We start from the raw sequence: 15292 nt of genomic DNA on the forward strand, positions 1-15292 counted from the left end.
AGATACAAATAGAATAATTCAAATTAGAGTTAAAAGCGTGGGATGCTTGATATAGTAAATATTACAATCATTCTATTGGCAACTACCTATGTACAGAAGGTTATGAAAGTGAAGCAAACTGCATCCCACGCTTTTAACTCTAATTTGAATTATTCTATTTGTATCTTAATTTTTGTTATAATTCTGTTGTGAGGTAGTTGACTATGACTGATCGTTCGATTTGCTATTACTTCATTATAGGTCTCTTTGTCATTGAACTTTAATTTCTACTTTTTAGTTCGATTGGCAAAAAAGCGTGTTTTTAGTTTTTTTTTAAACTATTTTTTATTATGAATGAAAATTATTGTCATCATTGCAGTCAGTGAATTAATGACTCGATATATTCGTGTTATATTTAATTTCTTTCTTATCGACTGTGAGTATAAAGCTATGCAGTTATCGGCCGTGATAAAGAAGTAATCGGGTTGACGAACTTGTTTCGTGGAGGGAGCCTGAGAAACGGCTACCCCACTCCTGAAACGGAGAGGTACAACAAAATATACTGACATAATCAATATGTTACATTCTTTTTACCATATAGATCATTGATTGAAGGTCGAGCCTTGTTTTTCTGAATGAAAATTATTGTTTTCATTTAGTCAGTGATTTATAGTCCGATTTAATTATGTTATATTTAATTTCTTCTTTACCGACTATATGTCCAAAGAAAGGCCAGCATTGGCCTTGACACAGAATAGATACTCTCAGCACAGAAAAAGGAGACCGTGGATTATATTGACACAATCACAACGAGATGTAAAGTTCCAGTTTGGTTTTTTTAGTTCATTTTTGTTGTGAATTGTACTTTGATCGATAAAATTTTATAAATGAAATTATGGTAATGATAAATTCCTTCTTTATTTGCCAAAATTTTGTTCCGTAAAATAATTTCAAAATTACATCTTATATGAAAATTATTTCATCTTATATGAACATTGAATAGAGTAAATTTGCGTGTATGAGACTTGTTGTATCTACGCATGTGTAAAGACTATACAAAGTGAGAATGCAACTACCCTGAAAACGTTTTAGCCTTCTATTCGTACTGCAGTCCCGCGTGCCCGAGCAAGTTCGAATTCGAAAGAGTAAGTCGTAGACTTATATGTTTCGAATTTCCAAATTTAAAGATTAAAGTCCTCATTCTCCCTAAATGAAGATTCATGGAAGATTGTATCTCGTTTGCTTCTTACAACTCTTATCCAACATATCTTCAACCAATTTTATTCTTCACCATTGGGGCCGTTCAAGTATTACGTAAGCACTATGGGGGGGTGGGGGGGTCTTTGTTTTGCTTATTTTGTATGGCATGGGGGGTAGGGGAGTCTAGATGATGATTACGTCATCAGTAGTTATTTACTTTTTTACACGAATGGCAATCCTCACATTATCTATGCTTGAAAACGAAACGCATTTTCGGGGATTCCCGCAAATATACACGCATACGCGATTCGGGGAATTGCCACGCGCTGTTCACTATTGTGTAATCATCACTAGTGGCGAAATTATAAATTACGAGCAAAGTCCGACAAGGAACTAGATATCTTTGTATCTAAGAGAATTGAAGAAGAATTGCAAGCGGCGACTAAGAATAAATCCAATCTCCTACATTTTTTTCCCAAGGTGAGTAACGAAATCATTTTAGGTACCTATAAGTACTAGAAATATTAGAAATTTATGCGAATTTTGCAATTTCCCTCTGGAGGAAGTTGATACACGTAAATGACGGGCTAGGGCTTTAAATAATCTTTAAATGCAGTTTTTATTGCATACTTTGTATTTATGTAGCTTAATAAGAGAATCTTTAGTAGAACCAATAGAAAACTTGTACTTTTAGGCAACGACTACCTGTAAATCTGCAGAAAAAACACAAATTATACAGCCAGCTTCAAATATTAAAAAACAGGAAGAAGAGAAAATAAAACCAGGTAATGAATCACAACAGCAATGTGAAAATAATGAAAATTCAGATAAACAGAGAGCAAAACCTTCTCAGGAAGCTATGAAAAATAAGATTGCTCTACTCGGAAAAAATCTGAACACTTTGTATTCTACTAGAGATACTATGCCAAGCCGTGCTGAAGTTGATAAACAGATCATTAAGTTGCGTGAGGAAATAAAAACAGCAAAACAGGCTTTAACCAGGAAGATTCAAAACGCAGTTGCCCAGAAGAAGCACAGGGATGGTATGAAAAGAAAGTTAGAAGATATTTGTCATGAAAATCCAGAAATAAAAAAAAGACTATCTCTGAGGGATTCAGTGGGACGTCCTAATCTTGAAAGCAATCAACCATCACTATTGAAAACAATTGCGGAGATAGCTTTATTTGGGAGGGCAGCAGATGATAGAAGACGAACGGAATCTATTCGCAGCGTAAAAACTCTTGATGAAGTCACACAAGAATTACGTAAAATAGGATTTGACATTAGTCGCAGTGGGACATATCTTCGTTTGATTCCCAGGAAGTCTAATTCTGCAGAGGGACGAAGACATGTATCGACAGTCCCTGTTAAGCTCATTCGGGCTCAAACTGATCACCACAGGAGCCACTTAGATATGAAGTTCGCTGAAACATCAATCCATTATTTAGAGAACATAGCATCCATACTTGGACCAGATCAAGTATTTTTCATATCTCAAGATGATAAAGCTCGAGTCCCTATTGGCGTAACTGCGGCAAATAAGCAAGCACCTCTTCTAATGCACATGGAATATAGAATCAAATTACCTGACCACGATTGGGTAATCGCTGAGCGTAATAAATTAATACCATCTGTTTACGCTGGTATCAAAATCACTTCCAGTATGCTAGGACAACCGCAAGCCGTTGGATATTCTGGACCAACATACATCGCTATTCGAAGTGGAAAGCATAGTTCATCTACTGCTAATACTCATGCTCAGGATTTCGAGACCCTTCTCGAACTTGAAGAGTTTCGACCATTAGCTAAAACTGACCATGGACTAGTAAAACCAGTGGTAATCATGACGGTTGATGGAGGGCCAGATGAAAATCCGCGTTATGAAAAGGTCATAGGGTTTGCTATACAACACTTTAAGCGACATGATCTCGATGCATTGTTTTTAGCTACCAATGCTCCTGGAAGAAGTGCGTACAACAGAGTAGAGCGCAGAATGGCTCCTCTTAGTCGAGAACTGGCTGGTTTAATATTGCCTCATGACCATTTTGGGTCTCATTTGGATGAACGTGGCGTTACAATTGATGAACATTTAGAAATATCTATTTTCGAATTTGCAGGAAATGTATTAGCTGAAGTATGGAGTTCAACGGAAATTGATGGCTATAATGTTACTGCAAAATATGTTGGGGCAGGTCAACAAGATGTTCTTGATTTTCCAGACATTAAATGGTATTCAGAACATGTGCGTGAAATCCAATACTTGCTTCAAATTGTAAAATGTAGAAATACAGAATGCTGTCGTCCAAGAAGTGACCTATTCAGATTACTAGATAACAGGTTTCTTCCACCACCTGTAAAAGTAAAACAAACAGTTGATGACTTGGTTTTGGATGAAGGAGGGCAATTTCTTGATCTTCCACTCAATTTAGCTCTACGCTTAAGTGCTTCATTCAAAGATTTCCTACAAATGCCCTACGATTATTTTTGTCCGACGGTAAAATTGAGGCTATCAAGTCGAACATGCAAAACGTGTGGTCTTTATCATGCTTCCATCAAGTCACTAAATCGTCACATCGAGAAGATCCATAAAAAAGCAAACACGCACACTGATAGGAAATTTAACCCTGTAAGAGTCGCTGCTCGTCGTGCTAATGAACTGATGTGCATTATTCAAAATTTAGAGCACCATGATGTTGAATGGCTCGATGAGAACGACGTAGACATTCCAAAATCGGATGAAAGTGAGCAGATTCTCAACACTGAGCAGCAATCCAAGCAATCCAATGTCATCGAAAACGAATCATGGATTCGGGTTTCATGGACTGAAGACTGTTAATTTGAATTTAATATATGTACCAAAAATTTAAAATAAGTTTGTTATGTTCGTAAGATTATAATACCTATTTTTGTCCCTTACTCTATGTTGAATACTGCATCAGTAAAATCTAATCTCTATTCTAAATCTATTTTCTTATTTTTAAAATTATAATTATAACATTATAATTATAATATAAAAAAATACATTTTTTAATTGAAAAATGTTTACGTAAGCATGGGGGGGGGGGGGGGGGAGGGTAAAAGCTTTGCTTACTTTTGCTGTCAAGGTGGATGGGGGGGGGGGGTAAATAATTGTAATAAATCTGCTTACGTAATACTTGAACGGCCCCATTTGTATTTTTTCGCCTTCATGGAATCGCATCTTTTGAATGTAGAAATAAAATCAGCTTCTTTCATTTCATACAAAAAATCCATACATTAAAACGTACTTCCAAAATAGTTATTATTTGGTAGATAAGAGTGTCTTGAATATTAAATATTATGACCTATAATTTCTGCGCCGTTCTTGGGGGCCTGAACGATTTTACGCCACATTAAATACAATTTCAAATATCTATTTTGTCCGTTGCACATATCGTTGCGTGGTTACATTTTCTAAGTACCTCGAGCAACAAAAAGCAATTTCTTGGGCCCACTTGATGACTTTATATACTGTAATAAACGACGAAAAACCGAAATTCCTGGAAACTATAAAAATGCACATGCACAATGTTGCCACACATATAAAAATGCGCTAAAGAAATTATTCCTGTAGTACAATTTTGAGCTAAATAGTTATCTGTCTTTGAGGAAAGTGGACTTACACCACTTTCAAATAAAACGGCTTATATATTGGTATGGAATGTATGTAGGTATGTAGTAGAATAGTTGTAAGTCAATTGAAAAAAAAGGTAATAAAAATTCATGAGACCAACAAGCGGCAAATCCATTTTATGCGAAACAGTGCGTTACATGAACATTGGTTGAATAGAAAACCTCATCGCAACATTGAGAAATGGCTATAATTGATCAACGCGTGCTGCGATACGTGCGAAAAAGGTAGATTTTCACACCCGCGCTTATGCGTTGCGTATGCTGCCACACACAAGCAAATGTGTGGCTGTGTGGTATTCATAAGTTTGTTGTGCAGGTGCTACAAAGTATGCTTTTGTAAATTTAAAACCTAGAAACATTCAAAAGCATTCAGAAATAAGGGCAGGTGCGTCAGATTTACGAGCTATGTATTTATCTTCTTAATATGTGGCCTTTGAATGCATTAATTTTTTATATTATTTTCTATGAAGTTGATTTTTTTTTATTTATATAATTTAACTATTATTTTTTTCAGCTTTTTGCATCTTTATTTCATATAAAGACTAATTTCTTGCGAATAACGTGAATGGAATGGAAGAAAATTCCAGTTAAAAAAAATAAAAATAAGAAATTAACGCCAGTTTTTAGGGTACCTCCGGCGTAGCAAACAAAGCAAATAAAAAATTTATATGAAGCCATTTAAAACCTGCACTTATTTTAAAAAAGTTTTGAAAATTTTATGAGCCATGCTTCTGTATACCCAAAACTTTTTTAAACCTACAGATTAGAATTTTTTTGAACTGATGAAAGTTCGAGGAAAATATACAGAACTTTTCTAAATTTGGTAAAAAGTTTGAAAGTTTGAGTTACATGGTTAATACAAAAAATTTTTGTTCAAAAAACATTTAAGGGGGGTAGTCTTTACTTTTTGGGCGTAATAATGAAAATTCAGTAAAGCATAATGACAGAGGACACAAAAGATCTTTTAGGTCGAAGTGTCAGCCATTGGTCACATTACAAAAACTAAGTTATTATAAAAACCGAATAACTTTATTGTTTTTTTTTTTTCAAAATATTCCTCTTGGGAGTCAATACATTTCTGCATTCGCTTGAACCAATTGCAACTCAGAAATTGATACCTCCCAAATGAGCTGTTTAAAGTCTACAACAGCTTTTTCAGGCATTGAAAAACGTTGACCTCGCATTTTATTTTTGATGTTCTGGAACCAAAAGAAATTAAAATATGCCAAATATGGGCTGTTAGGTGGACTGCTCTAGAATTCGAACTTTTGAGTGCTGAAAATCTCTTTCTTGTGGGAGCCGATATGTGAGAGCTCGATTTGTTTTAGTGAAGGACAATTAGTGTACGGCGGTTGGTTTTCTTTGATTCTTCTAAAACCTCTGGCTAACAAATAGTTGTGTACCACTCAAAATTAACTACTTTAAATTTCTGTAGTAATACAGTTGTGAAATGACGAGATTTTCCGACGAATGAATGACGAGACGACTATTTGCTTTGAAATGCTCCCTCCGTGAACAGCTCTTGTTGGATTAAGCTCGTCTTGGAACATCTATACTGTCGATTGCTTTTCTGTTTTCAGCTCATATGCAAAGATCCAAGATTCGTCAGCTATTGCAGTGTAGTTTGAGCCATCGCGGATGCATTTCTTCAACCAATAGGCACGAGTGCTATTTGGGTCAATTGGCGAATTGTCAAATTTTACGATATCCTACGAGAACAAATCTTCTTGATGACCAAATGTACATGTAATAATGAATGTGTGCTAGTTCCAGTATTGCCAAAGGATGTCTCTATCCCGTGGTATGCCGCATGATCATCTTGCATTATCAATTGATGCACAGTTTCTGGCACAGCAATCGTTTATGGAGGGCCTTTACAAAATTCGTCCTCCAAGAATCGACAGCCACGCTGGAACTCGCTGTACCAGCGTTTCATAGTGTCTATGTACATATGGTGCTCTAACGACAAAAGTCGAAACAAGTTGATCAGTGCACTCCTGGCACGTCGAAAATCGTAATAAATCATCGCACGAAAATTTTCACGAGCTAAATCCATCTTTTGGGCGAGATGAATTTTTCAACCCACTGAAAAAAAGAGCAAATAAAACTTGAAGTTGAAAACTTTATATGCAGAATATCAGACTTTTTAATGAAAATATCAAGCTAAAGTTAATCAAAAGTAGTATTGCAAAGGCGACCTTCATAAAACTTTATAAATGGTTCCTGGAAATCTAAATAGAAATCATTCGTGTGGATAAATAGTAACTGCGTGGCTTCGTTTGAGTTTAATTCTCTTTCACACACCGGTTTATTCTCATTTTTATTTCCCCCCTTTGGGATAAAATATTCTCGCAATTCAGCCATGATGGAACATTTTTGAGATACAGATTTCTATGTTTCATAACTTATGAATAATTTCCCAGTGGTATCGAAAAATAAAGTATTATTACATAGTGTTCCTATACGAATTCACAAACACAAATGCTTGAAAGAAATTAAAAAACTATTACATTCCAAATTTTGATTTTGTTCTGACATGCTCAAAAGTCACTTTGACTATTCAACTATGAAAAGAAGTGAACAGTGAAGCGCTACACATACAACTATGACGCACAGTTACATGAACCCTCGTACCTTTGTGCTCAGCTCAGTGGAAAGGCCTTGTGGTCTAGCAGCAAACAAGTGACAGGCGGAAAGAGCATTGAAGTGTATCGGTGAGCGGCAAATGGTAAGCGGCAAGTGGCTAGTGGCATGCTACGCACAAGAGATTTTAAGAGTCGTGCACTTACGTACTCACGCCACATTGCCACACTACACTCCAGCTCTTTCGCATGCCCACGCCTGTCCATATGTTTTTACGTCTCAGATGCTATGGATTTACAACGCAACCACAACAGCTGTGGGCACACCTGCGGCAGTTGCCGTATCAGTGCAGGTTGTTGCGGTTGCCCTAATAATGCTTTTACTCACTGTGACTAACTAAGCTTTTTGCTTGCCACAATTGTAGCAAACAAATTTTTCGTGGCTGATTTCAAATTCGCTGCATATTCAAAAGTGAGTGAGAGGAATGCAAATGTGAGACTATATTAGAATTGCTAAAAATAACGAGATTTTCTAACTAGTTTGAAATTTTAGTAAAGGTTGCTTAATTTAGGGAGAGTAGCGATAGGTTGTAGAGAGGAAAATTGAAGGACCCATGTTAATACCCCCTTAACTATATAATAAATAAATATAAATAATTGGCGCGTACACTTCTGTTAGGTGTTTGGCCGAGCTCCTCCTCCTATTTGTGGTGTGCGTCTTGATGTTGTTCCACAAATGGAGGGACCTACAGTTTCAAGCCGACTCCGAACGGCAGATATTTTTATGAGGAGCTTTTTCATGGCAGAAATACACTCGGAGGTTTGCCATTGCCTGCCGAGGGGCGACCGCTATTAGAAAAATGTTTTTATTAATTTTGCCTTCACCGAGATTCGAACTAACGACCTCTCGGTGAATTCCGAATGGTAATCACGCACCAACCCATTCGGCTACGGCGGCCGCTTAACTATATAGGACGGGTAAAATTTTTACCGAAGTATTCTACTGACAATTCTGAATAAAAAGTATATTTGCTAAACTTTCATCAATACTTCATAAATGCTACTCTAAGAATGGCATCCTCCTAGACATTAGATTGGATTAGTTTAGATTGGATTAGATTTGTGGGGGTAGTCTGTAGAACATTGTACTATACCCGGATAGATTTCAGTAGGAAGAATAGAGATAGGAAAGGTAAAAATTGTGTGGTAAGACGGAAAAATTAGTTTGAGGTCACTCTTCCACAAATCTCTTGGTTTCATTGATGAGAGATGGTTTCGATGATTGAGAGATCCGGAAGGAGGGATGCATGAACCTTATCCATACTCAGATATCGCAACCCAATATCTGATTCAGCTACAGAGAAAATGCTCTGCTGTGTCGTCATCTTCAAGACAGGATAGGCATATCAGGCTGTCGACGACCCCCATGACAACCACATGCTGACCACAGACGTTGCACCCTGTGATTACAACCATCAGTACTCTCAGGTCCTTTCTGCTGAGTTTTAGGAGAAAGGTCGCTATTTTCCTGTTTGGTTCTTGCACAAAGCACTTGGCTACTCTGCACGAGCTCGACTCAGACAAAGATCCTCTATGGGTTGACCTCATGAAGTCGTTAATCCATAGTTGACTGAATGCAGAATTGACACCTAGAAAGGGTTCAGGGCTTAGGGGCATACTTGCAGAGCCTTCATTTGCCAATTTATCAGCTAACTCATTCCCTATAATACCATAATGTCCAGGCACGCAAATAAGACTAACTTTGTTGTGTTTAGCAACCCTGTTCAGTTTAGTCTTACATTCACCGACTAACATCGAAGAGCAGCGTAGATTTGCAAGAGCTTTCAGTGCAGCTTGACTGTCACTACAAATTCCAATACTGTTGCCCCGCCACTTTTTCTCAGTTAGCCAGTACGCCACATTCAAGATGGCATAGACTTCCGTAAGGAATACCGTGGCCATCCAGATCCGCTTCCATCACTGGTTTTCGATCCGTCGGTGTAGAAAGTGTACTGATATCCCGTTTTTATGAGGAGCTTTATCATGGCAGAAATACACTCGGAGGTTTGCCATTGCCTGCCGAGGGGCGACCGCTATTAGAAAAATGTTTTTATTAATTTTGCTTTCACCGAGATTCGAACCAATGACCTCTCTGTGAATTCCATCTATTTTTCCGAATGGTAGAATACCACCAACACTACGCTTTCATAAATCCATCTAGATCAAAAATATCACCACCTTTCGAGCGTTCATTAAAAGTGCTCAAACCATACACCCGCATACGATTCTCACTCACGTACTCCTCCTCTAGCGTACATAACCAACCTATTGCCCCTTTTTTTACGAAACCGCAACGCTAGATTATATTTTATAATCATTATCATTTCGTGTTTTCCCCATTCGAGCATTGGGCCTGGATAAAACTTCTTCATCGTGTTCTGTTCTTTGCCAGCTTAATTTCGTTCCATGTCTTTCCAGATTCTTGGACTTCCTTCTGAACCGTTCTCCTCCATGACCTTGCAAGAACCCTGTGGGATCCAGTCCAGGGCTTGGCGGCAAATTTCACTCGCGTCTTTGCGAAGCATATACCCAACCCACCCCGACTTTCCTAACTTTATCAAATCTCTTTCTCACACAGCTCCTCAATACTTATGGTACTGGGTAATGGTACACATTTTGTTATCAGACAGATGATGTCCCATGCTGCTAGTGCTGCTGCTTTCTTATATTTGTATGACTTGTTATTAAACAATTTCAATAATAATAATAAAAGCGAAGCTCAAAAGTGAATAGCGTGCTGACTTATTTTTAATTTTAGTAACTAATCATCAGTCAATTTGGTTTTTTTATTTTGTTAAATTTTTTGTATGTTGGTCGTCCTATGCTCCATCTAAGCGTTAGAGGATCTTATGTTGGTTTTGGGTATATTCATTTTTGATGTTTATTTTGCTCAAAATTCTCTACTTGGGAGTATAGCATCAGTTACGAATCACAGTTTTTGATTTTAATCCATCTGTTGTACCGACGTGCCCAGTTGAGGTTTATAACCCACTTATTTTCATTTCTTTCAATGAATCATATAAATAGATGACGAAAAAGCAACTCGTTGAAATGTAGAATACCCAACAACCAAAGTAAAGGTCTTTTTAACTGTATCTCGAATCATCTAATTCCTTTATGTAACACAACAACACAGAAGGTTCAGACAATGAATACCTGTAGATATACGTTTATCGGCTGTTCGGAAATTTACGCCTGAATTTATTTTGAGAAAAGTTCAAGTCAAAGTAATGAGATCTCTTATCTAAATTTTATCTCCCTTTTTCATTGATACTTCAACACTTTGTACATATAAATAACATACCAATTTATTTTATATATTAAAACACTTTGCTCAACTAATCCTAACCATTAACAGCATCAATTGCAAAGTGATTCCAAATGGCATTCAGCAGAAATCGCAAAAAGAAAGTATAATGATAAAAACAGGCAAATAACATGCAAATAACATGCAAATAAAAAACCTTTCTAGTAGCTTAAGTGCTTATCGGCTCCATGTTTGTGTAGCAGGCTGCCATTTAATAATACGGTAGCCAGAAAATTTTGGAAGTAGCCGCATATCCCAAAGTTCAAAGATTGATGGGTGGGTATAAAATACTTATTGATTGCTTGCTTTTGCACTGAGACAAGAGGATATAAAAATGCATACAAAAAAGGGTCACAAGCATTTCCAAAGCCCTTTTTATAACTAAATTGGATTAAGTAGGCTCGATGAATGGACAAATTGGTATCGAAATTTTGTTGGCAGCTCTAAGGCTGTGACGCCTTACAATGATAAGGGTTGGGAATACGCAATGCGACAGGTTTTTGATGCTTGCTGTTCATTGCCGGAGGATATTTGTTTAGATACATTTTACGGTGTTTAAGAGTGCTTATGTATGATATATGGGCCACACGCAGAATGTTTTTGTTTTTTTTTGTTTACCAGTAGTTTTGTGCCTTGATTGTTTTATACCAAATAAATTGGCTTGGAGATTTCAATGTGAAATAATTGCATGCTTGCTTTGATCTTGAAGCTTTGACCAAAATTTATTCAATACAATGTAAGTTGATGGTAGATATGTAGGTAAAATTGGCTGGCAGTAAGAATAATTTCAGAGTCGACCATTCACAGGCAGAGTTCGTGAAAGTTCCTAAAAACGAGTTTTAATTAATTTCAAAATAACGACAAATAAATGATCGCAATAGATTATTATTTTTTTTCTTATATTGCTAAAAATGAATATACGAAATTGTTCATAAAATTGGTTATAATAATGCGATTTAAGTCAAATATGCGCCGCTTTGTTCGATGACGAGTTCCCAACGAGATGCCAACTTCATAATGCCCCTCTTATAGAAGCTCGCTTCCCTATTGTCAAAAAACTCGGAGAGCCAATTTTCACAGGACTCTCTTGTGGACAACTTCCGACTGCCAAGCTCGTTCGCCATGGACAGAAATAGGTGGTAATCACTTGGTGCGAGCTCCCGGAGCTTCTGGCGCGTCACCAAAAATGTGTGTGGCCTGGCGTTGTCCTGATGGAAGACAATTCGGCCTCTGTTGATCAAAGATGACCTCTTCTGCATGAGTGCTGCATTCAAGCGGTCCAGTTGTTGGCAGTACAGGTCCGAATTGAGCGTTTGGCCATATGGGAGCAGCTCATAGCGGATGATTCCCTGCCAATCCCACCAAACACACAGAAGAACCTTCCCGGCCGTCAATCCAGGCTTGGCCACCGTCTGGGCAGCTTCACCGTTTTTCGACCGTTTGCGCTTCACGTTGTCGTAAGTGACCCACTTTTCATCGCCAGTCAACATCCGCTTCAAAAACGGGTCGATTTTATTGCGATTCAGAAGCGATTCGCATGCATCCATACGGCCAAAAATGTTTTTTTGCGTCAAGTCGTGTGGCACCCATACATAGAGCTTCTTTTTGAATCCAAGCTTCATCAAATGGTTTATAACGGTTTGATGACTCATGCCCAGTAGTCCGTGAGCCAGGTGCTAATTTTTGTCAGTCATTTCCTCTCAGTCGATATCTCGTAAACTACCTCAGATAGTTGCATTATGAAGGGTTGTGAACGTCAGCTGCGGCTCCGAGGGTGGGTTGAGCAGTTATAGCCACCCTCGCACGTAAAAAAAAAAAATATTTTTAGTCATTTCCTCCCGATTAAAACATTGATCAAATTAAAGTTAGACTAATATTTTGAAGAAATAAAATCGTCAGCTGATTATAAAGTGGTGGATTATACGTCAGCTGGTCACACAAATATGGAAAAAAAAAATATTTTTTCAGAGATTTCCTCCCAAACGAAAATTTATCAGATGATAGTTTATGTATTGTTTTTAATAAATAAATAAGTCAGCTGGCTATATGTAGGTGGAATGTGCGTCAGCTGATGCCCTGAAGGTGTAACGTAGGTCCTAGTCGGAAACATTTATAGCCTAAGTAAATGTGTCAGCAGACGAGTTTTCCCCCAACATACTGCCAGCTGATCTGTTTTATTACTTACAGGATCATTTCAACAATCCGCACAAACATTTTTTTTCGGGAGGAAATGACGTACTTGAAGTTATTCAACATTACATTTAATGTGCAAACTGAAATGTATAATTTTATGGCAATGTTTCGATTGAATCAAATTTTTTATGGGAACTTTCCGATTCTTAAGAATAGAAATAAATAAATATTTTGTTAAGCAAATCAACTAATTTATAATTTTTCAGTACTTAAATGAATAATGTTTAAGATTTAATACAAAAAGTTATTTAATTATGTTTGGTAATTTAATCATTTTCATATTCGCTTCTGCTCATCTCACTTTCTTCTCTTTATGACTCACTGTCAGAGCTGTTTTCCACCATGTCTTCATTATCGTCATCTGTTTAAAAATACAAAAAATAATTTAGGACACAGGTTTAAAAAAAATAAAATTTAAAAAAAATTCTTACCTTCTTCTGATTGAGTTATTTGATCAATGGATGTTGGTAACTGAGTACCAGAAAACCACATGAATTCATATCTGTTATTTATTTCTACCCAGCCATAGTCAGAAAGCTCATTGACAGTTGGTACTTTCAGGTGTGCTTGAGACCAAATTTCCGAAATATAACACGTCCTTAGAAAATGATTATATAATTCCGTTTTGCACGGCGGAAGAGATGAGCCATCAATACCTTTCTTAGGTAATCGAAACGAATTGTCATTATCAAGAAATTTGTATGTCTTTTGAAACAATGCTACTCCCGCCTCATTTATAAATTTTAATCGTTTCAAACCATATACATTACATACAAACTCTTATATTTTGTCAAAAAAGTCAAGTCTCTTCTCAGATGATTGTGACAATTGGAAAAACATTCAGTGAATTCTTCAGATTTTGAAATTATTGAAAATGGCCGGTTTTTGCCCTTCTTAAAAAAGGCCGGGTTGTAAACGCATCCTGTGAATGCGTGAAATGCAGGAAGCGCTGCACTTAAATTTACTCCTAATGCTTTATGTAATTCTGTTATGATGATAAATCTTTTCCATACAAATTTGAATATCTTCTGCAATATTACCCATATTGGCTAACATAATTATTAATACGTCAGTATCCGAGCAACGAATCGATACATTTGCATTAAAATTTAACTGGCAAACGTGGAAAATTATTTTTGTGTCGGCTTCTTCGTGAGCTGGACATGAAAGTGTTTTTTCTACCGTTTTTACCACTTTAGAATCTGTAACTACGTACTTAAAACAATCGTCGGCATTGACATAAATTATTTTATTATTAATATATTTTCAATAAAAAACTGTACAAGTGATTCTTTAAAGTTGGTATTTTTTAACTCAATTGAAAAATCTTTTTTTCGCACTTGATCTGGACCATCGATACGGAAGTTAACTTGTTCCATACCTCGGAGTTTATGCTCAGTGTCTTTAATCGATGGGAAAATGTATCTATCAAAGGCAATGATAATGACTTTTGCTCTGTTTGCACAAATTGCAAAATCATTCATGATTCATCATTTGCAATACTTTTTTTGAAATGTTTCCAATTTTTGTGCAAACAGAGCAAAAGTCATTATCATTGCCTTTGATAGATACATTTTCCCATCGATTAAAGACACTGAGCATAAACTCCGAGGTATGGAACAAGTTAACTTCCGTATCGATGGTCCAGATCAAGTGCGAAAAAAAGATTTTTCAATTGAGTTAAAAAATACCAACTTTAAAGAATCACTTGTACAGTTTTTTATTGAAAATATATTAATAATAAAATAATTTATGTCAATGCCGACGATTGTTTTAAGTACGTAGTTACAGATTCTAAAGTGGTAAAAACGGTAGAAAAAACACTTTCATGTCCAGCTCACGAAGAAGCCGACACAAAAATAATTTTCCACGTTTGCCAGTTAAATTTTAATGCAAATGTATCGATTCGTTGCTCGGATACTGACGTATTAATAATTATGTTAGCCAATATGGGTAATATTGCAGAAGATATTCAAATTTGTATGGAAAAGATTTATCATCATAACAGAATTACATAAAGCATTAGGAGTAAATTTAAGTGCAGCGCTTCCTGCATTTCACGCATTCACAGGATGCGTTTACAACCCGGCCTTTTTTAAGAAGGGCAAAAACCGGCCATTTTCAATAATTTCAAAATCTGAAGAATTCACTGAATGTTTTTCCAATTGTCACAACCATCTGAGAAGAGACTTGACTTTTTTGACAAAATATAAGAGTTTGTATGTAATGTATATGGTTTGAAACGATTAAAATTTATAAATGAGGCGGGAGTAGCATTGTTTCAAAAGACATACAAATTTCTTGATAATGACAATTCGTT

Source organism: Anastrepha ludens, chromosome 2, assembly GCF_028408465.1.
Source record: "Anastrepha ludens isolate Willacy chromosome 2, idAnaLude1.1, whole genome shotgun sequence".
NCBI lineage: Eukaryota > Metazoa > Arthropoda > Insecta > Diptera > Tephritidae > Anastrepha > Anastrepha ludens.